Source organism: Squalius cephalus (genome assembly GCF_949319135.1).
Source record: "Squalius cephalus genome assembly, chromosome: 1".
NCBI classification, from domain to species: Eukaryota; Metazoa; Chordata; class Actinopteri; order Cypriniformes; family Leuciscidae; genus Squalius; species Squalius cephalus.
In genome coordinates, this window is record NC_137122.1 from 18,901,342 (window position 1) to 18,909,803 (window position 8,462).

The following is an 8,462-nucleotide window of genomic DNA, read 5'->3' on the forward strand; positions in this document are numbered from 1 at the left end:
ATGGTAAATTGTATTAATATTCTTAAGAAATACGTTGAAACGTTGAAGTAGTAGTTAAAATGTCCAATGTCCATGGTTATCCGTCTCTACACACCCCCGACTTTCACAATGAAATGGACTAGTCCATAATGGTGCGCAGCGCGAAAGATAAACACGCAGTGACAAGAAGACTGGGAAGTACACAAACAGAGACGAAACAAGACGAGTCTAAACGCGAAAATGAAACGAAGTTACCCAAGCGGCTCAAATAAAAGAAAAAAGCGAAAAGACGCCGATAAGTATTTGGCAACGCTGCCAAAGATGACAAACTTTTTTACGGCTACTGTTAGATACAGACAGGAACAACAACGTCCAAAGCGTTGAACATGCCGCTACAGCAGCAGCTAGCTGTGAAGTGCTAGGTGAGAATAATGTTAAAGGTGCCCTAGAATGTGAAATTGAATTTATCTTGGCATAGTTAAATAACAAGAGTTCAGTACATGGACATGGCATACAGTGAGTCTCAAACACCATAGTTTTCTCTTTCTTATTTAAATCTCGTTTTTGAAAAACACCCCTGAAAAACAGGCAAATCTCCACATAACACCAACTGTGACGCAACAGTTGGGATCATTAATATGTACGCCTCCAAAAATTTGCATATGCCAGCCCATGTTCAATGCCAGGCGGAACTGCACAGCCGCCGATTCGCCGAATCATCAGAAGTTCTGCAGGTGAAGAAACCGTTTATATACGGTCTATGGAAGAAACAAGCAGGAGGAGGATCATAGGGAAAATGGCAGATCTATCTATAATCTATCTATAATCTGATACCGCTACAGTTTAATTCGAAGTTGTTAGTTGCTCTGTCCATTTCACCACGGACTGTTTTTCTAACCTGGAACAATATCAAGCAGCCAGGCATCTCTCGGCGTCTCAAACGGACGAAGGGGGCAATTTCAACTAACTTTATATTCCCGCAAGCGGTAAGTAGTGATTTTATTAACGATAATTTACACTGTGTTATCTAGATCCAGCGCGATATTGTTTTTTCCTCGAGAGACATCGTGGCTTGCAAACGAGCGAACGATGGCAGTTGCTCAGTGTTTGGATGTACAAATGAACACAAAAATATTTTTTTAGCTCCTTCATCCGAGCCTCTGGAGAACCAGTGGGTTATGTGAATTTCTGATGTGTAATTGTTCAAGTTCAGACAGATACTCTTTCTCTCAAAGTCGTTCAATGCATCAGTAAATCGCGTTGCAGTGATAAGATCTTCATTCACGCGATCAACAGGCTGTTATCTGCTCAATGCTCATCACTGCAACCTTTTGTGTGATGGGAATAGATCTAAATACTTAAAAAACTTCTCATGATTCGTTAATCACGATAGCTGTAATAGTAAAAACGTATAAAAGCTGTAATAGTAAAAGTTTTCCAGATAGCTCTACATGTAATGCCAGATATTTCATATGCAAGCATGTCAGCCAATCACAGCAGAGGGCAACAACACTGAAGTCTCACAGCAGACACGCCCCTTCAAACAGACTGTTCAAATCAAAGGATGAAATCAGGCTAGGAAATATGCCTTTTATTTCTAAATTATAACAAATTTTGATCTAAAAAACATACTAACATTATAAGGGCACTCCAGGAAACATTATAAAATAATAAAATAATCCATTCTAGGGCACCTTTAACACACTCACATGGATATACGTGGATTTGCTTGGAGCCAAATGCAACTCTCACCTCTCCCCAGTTTGCCCCTCTTACATTACCCCCTTACTATAAATACCGTTTTGGCGCTTGTAAATGTGACGTGACAGATCCCAGTGGCACGTGAACTGAATCGATCATCTCTACTAGCTAATAGTGAATAAACACGAATGAACAATGTTGAAAGATACAGTACAACTTACCGAAATGTAAATTCCTCATACATAATATCGACCAATCAGTGTTTTTCAATCGCAGAAAGACGTCAATAAAACAGCTGGAGAACAATTATGTCACATAACGTTTAACATTACGTTACCTCAGGAAAGCCGTTTAATGACCATAATATATGTTATAACATGTTAGTTGGCTAGAAAAAAGAGCTATAGAGTAATTTGCTAAATATGTGTAATATATTACATATTTAGTATATATTTTTTAACTTATATTATTAAAATTGTTATTATAATAAAAACACATTATGTTTAATTTGAGTTATTTTTAACCTTAAATAATACTACCAGCTGATAGGGCTGTTTGATGTTTACAGCATTTATGTGAGTTTTTTTTTTCTTGAGAAAAATTAACGCCTGTCTTGCGTACCTAATATTTATCGAAATGAGTCAATTTTGAATCAAATCACAAGAATTGAATAGAAATCGTGAAATTTGTGTCAAGCAATAAGAAAAAAAGTAGCTTACCAGAAATTGTACCGTGTAAACATTGTAACATGTTTCTGTTTAGTTACTAAAATGTTTTGACATCACAATACTCTTATTGTGATGCAAGATTTTTCAGGTGTTATCTGAAACCTTATTCTCTGTTGGGTGCCATCGTGACTATTAGTTTGTGTAGTGTACACTTTGTGTGTTCTCTGCTTTCCATCTTCATTTTGGAGTAAAGAAATGTATGCAGGATTTAAAGGGAAAGTTTTTTTTTCCTCTCCAACATTTACTTCCCTGTAGATTAGCTTTACCTACCTATCCACCATTCAGTCAGTAATTTTTTTTTTTCGTTCTCTTTTAAAGATCAAATCCCATCGAGCCCCATACATACTTTCGCCTTGGGCCCCCAATTTGCTAAATCCGCCACTGAAACTGACACAACATGTGTCATTTTTAACACATCTCTTTTTAGAGTGTGAAAGATAGATAGTGAAAGACAAAGATAGTGTAAGAGACAGTGAAAGATAGATAGTAAAAGACAAAAATAGTGAAAGACAGAGGTAACGTTAAGTTAGTGTAAGAGACAGTGAAAGACAGGTAGCTTAGTGGAAGATGGAGACTGAGGAGCCACAGGACAGAAGACAAAAGGGAGGCCACTACTGTATTGCTCCTGGATGTAAAAATGAATTTTACAGGGTCAAAGCCAAGGACAAAACAGTCCATTTTCATAAACTGCCGCTAAAACGGAAAACTGTACTGCTGCGCTGGCTAAAGCCGCCTTTCCACTGCGCACGACATTCGCATTCGATTGTCGCATTTCGCCCCCTGGTGTCAGTCGCACGGAACTTTGAAATTGGTCGTGAAGCAACCGTTACCCTCGGCTATTCACAATGGTAAAATGAATGATGTTAATGAATGTAATGCATGCATGAATATATCCACACAAAACGAATGACCCTCAATACATCTAATATAAAAAACAGTCGATTTTATAGAGCTAATCAATATAAATATTGATTTAATAATTATACAAATATTTTTTCAGCCATAATTATTAATAACCGTCATTTTGCAGGAATAGCGTTTACATTAAAGTATTAAAATATTGGTAATTCTAGCTTCGCGCTCATAGTTTTGATTATAATATATCACATCCGGTCGACCGGTCGCATACGGTCTAGCCGCAGAAGTTCAGATATTTCAACGCATCCGAAGCTCAAATCGGATCCGAATTTTCCGCATACGCATATGATCGGAACTCCCCGCAGCTCCCGTACGACTCTCCATTGGAAATGAATGACTTCCGGTCCGACGGCTGTCGTTTGTCGTTTGCAGTGGAAAGGCGGCTTAACGGCGCTGAAGAGAGAGAGCCCTCCGATGGGCGCTGACTCCAGGGTTTGCAGTGAACATTTTCTGGAGGAGGATTACATTGAGGAGAAGACCTTTGAGTTTGGTAAAATAGTTGTTCGCCGGACCAACAGACTAAAGCCTGAAGTTGCTCCGTCTGTCTTCAATTTCACTGCATATAATGTGTGCTCTACTGACCGCCCAACATACTATGACAACAGCGGGACAGAGATGAAACACTAGCGGAGTGTTTAATAACCGGAAATTAAATAAAGTAAATCTGGTTAGTTTTAAGTGAAGCTGGTAATAAGTGTACGGTCATGCATTTCACCTTTTCGTTTGGCAAAATGACATCAGCAGAGGTCAAAATCTTGACATCAAATTGACATCAACACTTTGACGTCAATTTGACTTTCATTTTTGACCTATTTCTTGAGGTAATTTTGACATCAAGGTGCCCGCTGGGTCTCTTCCTTTTCTGTTGATGTTCATGCTGCAAAATCTTCATACTTCCACAACAAAATCAACAGCTCCTCTAACACACGATCACTCTTCAAGACATTCAACTCTCTCCTCTGTCCACCTCCACCTCCACCCGCCTCCTGTTTAACTGCTGACGATTTCTTCACCAACAAAACAACAACTATCAGCAGTCAGTTCCCAGCTCCACACACACAGGAACCCAGACTGACCCCTTCCATAGCCAATAACCCTCTCTCCTCCTTCTCTCCACTAACCGAGGAAGAAGTATCTACACTTCTCCTCTCCAGTCACCCTACCACCTGCCCTCTAGACCTCATCCCCTCACACCTTCTACAAGCCATCTCTCCCACACTTCTACCATCACTCACACACATCATCAACTCATCCCTCCATACTGGCACTTTCCCTACACCATTCAAGCAGGCTCGGGTAACTCCACTGCTTAAAAAACCAACGCTAAACACATCATTTGTAGAGAATTACAGACCTATCTCTCTCCTACCATTCATTGCGAAAACAAAAAACCTTTCCTTTTCCTTTAAATCCTTGCTTATCGGGCTGATGCTACATGAATAATGCCTGAACTTCGTATTTTGAGCACTTCTTGCGTTGTTTTTGCCTCTTCACTATGACTCGCTTAACTTAGTCCTAATTTGTAAGTCGCTTTGGACAAAAGCGTCTGCTAAATGACTAAACGTAAATGTAAATGTAAATTTAGGTTTAAAATCATGTGATTTAAAATGTTGTAAAATTAACTATTTTGCATGTATATAGAGATAAACTAGGATAACTTAAAGGAACCTTATGTAAGAAATGTATTTCAATTAATCATAAAATAGCCCTGATATGTCACTAGACATTAAGAAATCATGTTCATTTCAAATACTTATATCACTGACAGCAGTAGTCCGGCCAGGATATTGTCATTTAAAAGTGAAGTTGCATCCCTGGTGTTGATGTTGTCATGTTGTGTTTTGGCCTGATGCCCCACCCTCCACCATCTACTAATCACAAAGTCAGTAGTGTTTCGGCATCCGGGTTGCCAGCTCTGCTCTAGTTACCACAGCTGCAGCTACAAACGTGTCGGATAAAAAATGTAACTTAAAAGACATAATTACTTCGCAAACCATCTCTCATGAAGCATAAACATAATTAACAGGAAAAAAAACTTACTGTGTAGGACTCGTCACTTGCCATTGGAAGCTCCTTGTAGCAGCCTACGTTCCTGCTGGATCATGCAGCCAATCTGGCAACCTCGAGTCAGGGGGGAGGGGGAGGGGATACACCGCTCTACAGTAATTTGAAAGTGATTGCAGTACCAGTTTTGAACTATACCAGTATCTTACATACGGTTCCTTTAAAGGAGAACTCCGGTCAATTTTAACATTGAGCTCATTTTTTTGTACATTTGGAGTGCTGTCAATACAGAGAACAACGACAAAAATCGGTGTTGCCTACACCCGAGTTATTCTATTTTTAAAATTTGCACCCTGTTGACTTCAATGGGGCAAGTACTAAACCTGCTTTTAGCCTCTTAACATCCTTGATGTGTCATTACAAGTGCACAGAAAATGTGAGTGATTCCTTCAGAGTGAACACGAGTGAATCTGACTGCAGTAGATGTGAAAGAAATGTAGGTTTAGTACCTATGATCACGCGCGTGAACTCGGCAATCGACTACTTTGGACTTCACCCGAAAACAGGATGTAAACACAGGTATTTGCGCTGGCTTAAATAACCTCATTTTTATCCATTTCTTTCACATCTACTGCAGTCAGATTCACTCGTGTTCACTCTGAAGGAATCACTCACATTGGCTGGGCACTTGTAATGACACATCAAGGATGTTAAGAGGCTAAAAGCAGGTTTAGTACTTGCCCCATTGAAGTCAACAGGGTGCAAATTTTAAAAATAGAATAACTCGGTGTAGGCAACACCGATTTTTGTCGTTGTTCTCTGTATTGACAGCACTCCAAATGTACAAAAAAATGAGCTCAATGTTAAAATTGACCGGAGTTCTCCTTTAAGCATCACAATTATGTAAATAATTACTTATTCATCAATAATTACTTATTACTATCAGTACTAGGCTACTACTACACAGGTTAGAGCATCTTTTCAATATAATATTGTGCATACATGTCACTTAAGACCACATTAAATCTGTGAAGATCTCAGCAGAGGAGGATTAAACAACTCCACAAACAGCATTACCAGCTTCACTTATTACTAACCAGATTTACTTTATTTCTCTCACAAGTCTACAGAAATTCTAATTGAGAATCAATAGGTTTTGTTGTTGTTGTTTTATTGAAAATAATAGTTTCTTTTTAGACTTTTAGAAAATAGACTTTTTAGTCAGGTTTTAGTCGGGTAGTTTGACTTGACTTGTTAACATTAGTTTTTCTCTGGCTGCTGTAACTGTGTTTGTTATGGCAAGAAAATGTGACAGATGATATCTAATCTTCTTGATGATAAAGATATAATCATCATATAGTGGTCTATTTCACTGATGTCATCCAGAATCGAATCTTTACCTGATCATTTTGTATTATTAATTATAGCAAGCTTGTAATTCTATATTGTCCACTAAACATTTTGAACTCCAGCAGACTTACACAGACATCAATAATCAGCATGTGAATCTCAACAATGGTGAAATTCTTAATGTCACAAAGCATTCTAGGAGCAATAGATGATGTTTGTATGATGCACCAGAATGCATTGCGGCATGAAGAATGTCTCCTTTATCAAGATTCACACGCTGATTCTTTAATGTCTGCGTGTATCTTTAAATCTTTTTGGTGCTCAATCCCTCAGATTAGAACACCACTGGACAATCACAGGATTATTACAATCAAACAAAGACCTAAACAAAGACTCTGAATATGATCAGTGAGTCAAACACTACATGATGGTCATATCTTTATCATCAAGTAGCCAACATCATCTGAACACAAACACAGTTACAGCAGCAAGAGAAAAACTAATGTTAAAAAGTCAAGAGTCAAATTGCACAATTTAAAGGGACACTTCACCCATTTGCATTAAGCTTTGCATTGTTAGAAATCCAGTCATACTATTGAATGGTCATGCAACATTTTTTCATTTTCCCCCGAGACGAGAGAAATCTGTATTTACCTCTTTACACTTCCTCCTACAATGACGCAAAAATCGTCATTTTGCGTCATTGTAGGAGGAAGTGTAAGAGGGGGGGATTTCTGTTAAGACTACAAGCACTAGATCCACCCTTTCAAACCCGCCCATAGGGGGTTGGACCTAATGCGCTAACAGACCTATCACAGATCAGTGCGAGTGCGTTTGATTTCAACGGCAGAAACCTGCAGAAAACAGGGACGAAGAAAGCTGAGTAGTAGGGGTTACCGTACTCTATTTCCCGGACATGTCCGGCCGTCGAGATCGACAAAAATGTCCGGGATTCAGCTTTTGCTTTCTGCGGTCGCCATCCATTGTTTACATGCTCACCTTTTGTTTCAATCTAACTGAATTCACCCCGATTGGTGAATCTGAATGTAATGTTTACATGAATGCTAAACAAGTGATCGGTTGATTTGCGTTTTAACATTGCTAAGAAAATACCCGCACCTCCGTGAGAGATAGCCCATGAGACCGGTGCATCTCACAGGCGCGCTCATCAGTAATCACAGTAATACAGGGAGCAGGACGAGGCTGAGGGGCGCGGGAGAAAGACGCGAGGCCGGTGGCGTGATCGGTTGAAAGACGCGAGGCCGGTGGCGTGATCGGTTGAAAGACGCGAGGCCGGTGGCGTGATCGGTTGATGTGTGTTTTACCATTGCTAAGAAAATACCTGCTCCTCCGTGCGAGATACGAGAACAGTGCCTCACAGGTGTCGGTCGTCAGTACTCGCGCCTTTCTCCCGCGCCCCTCAGCCTCGTCCTGCTCGCCACAGTAAACATGATGAATGGCGACTGTAGAACGCAAAAGCCGAATCCCGGACATTTTGGGCAAACTCTTCACGGAGACTCACTCGTAGCCTAGCCTTGCCTTGATGGTTTTGTTTTCAACTGCGCTCGCTGTCTTACCGGTAGGCGTGGCTTGGGAGTGGCCTTGTAGGGCAGCGAAGCAAGTGCATTCTGGGAGTTGTTGTCTTTCATCCACATAAGCCAAAAATACATTTTCTGGCTTTTCTCAGTCTAGAAAGCTCCAAATTCAAAAATAATTTCACATTTCTTCTACATAAATGACCCACTTTCAATACACATTCATGTCTCCACGGGTGAAATGACC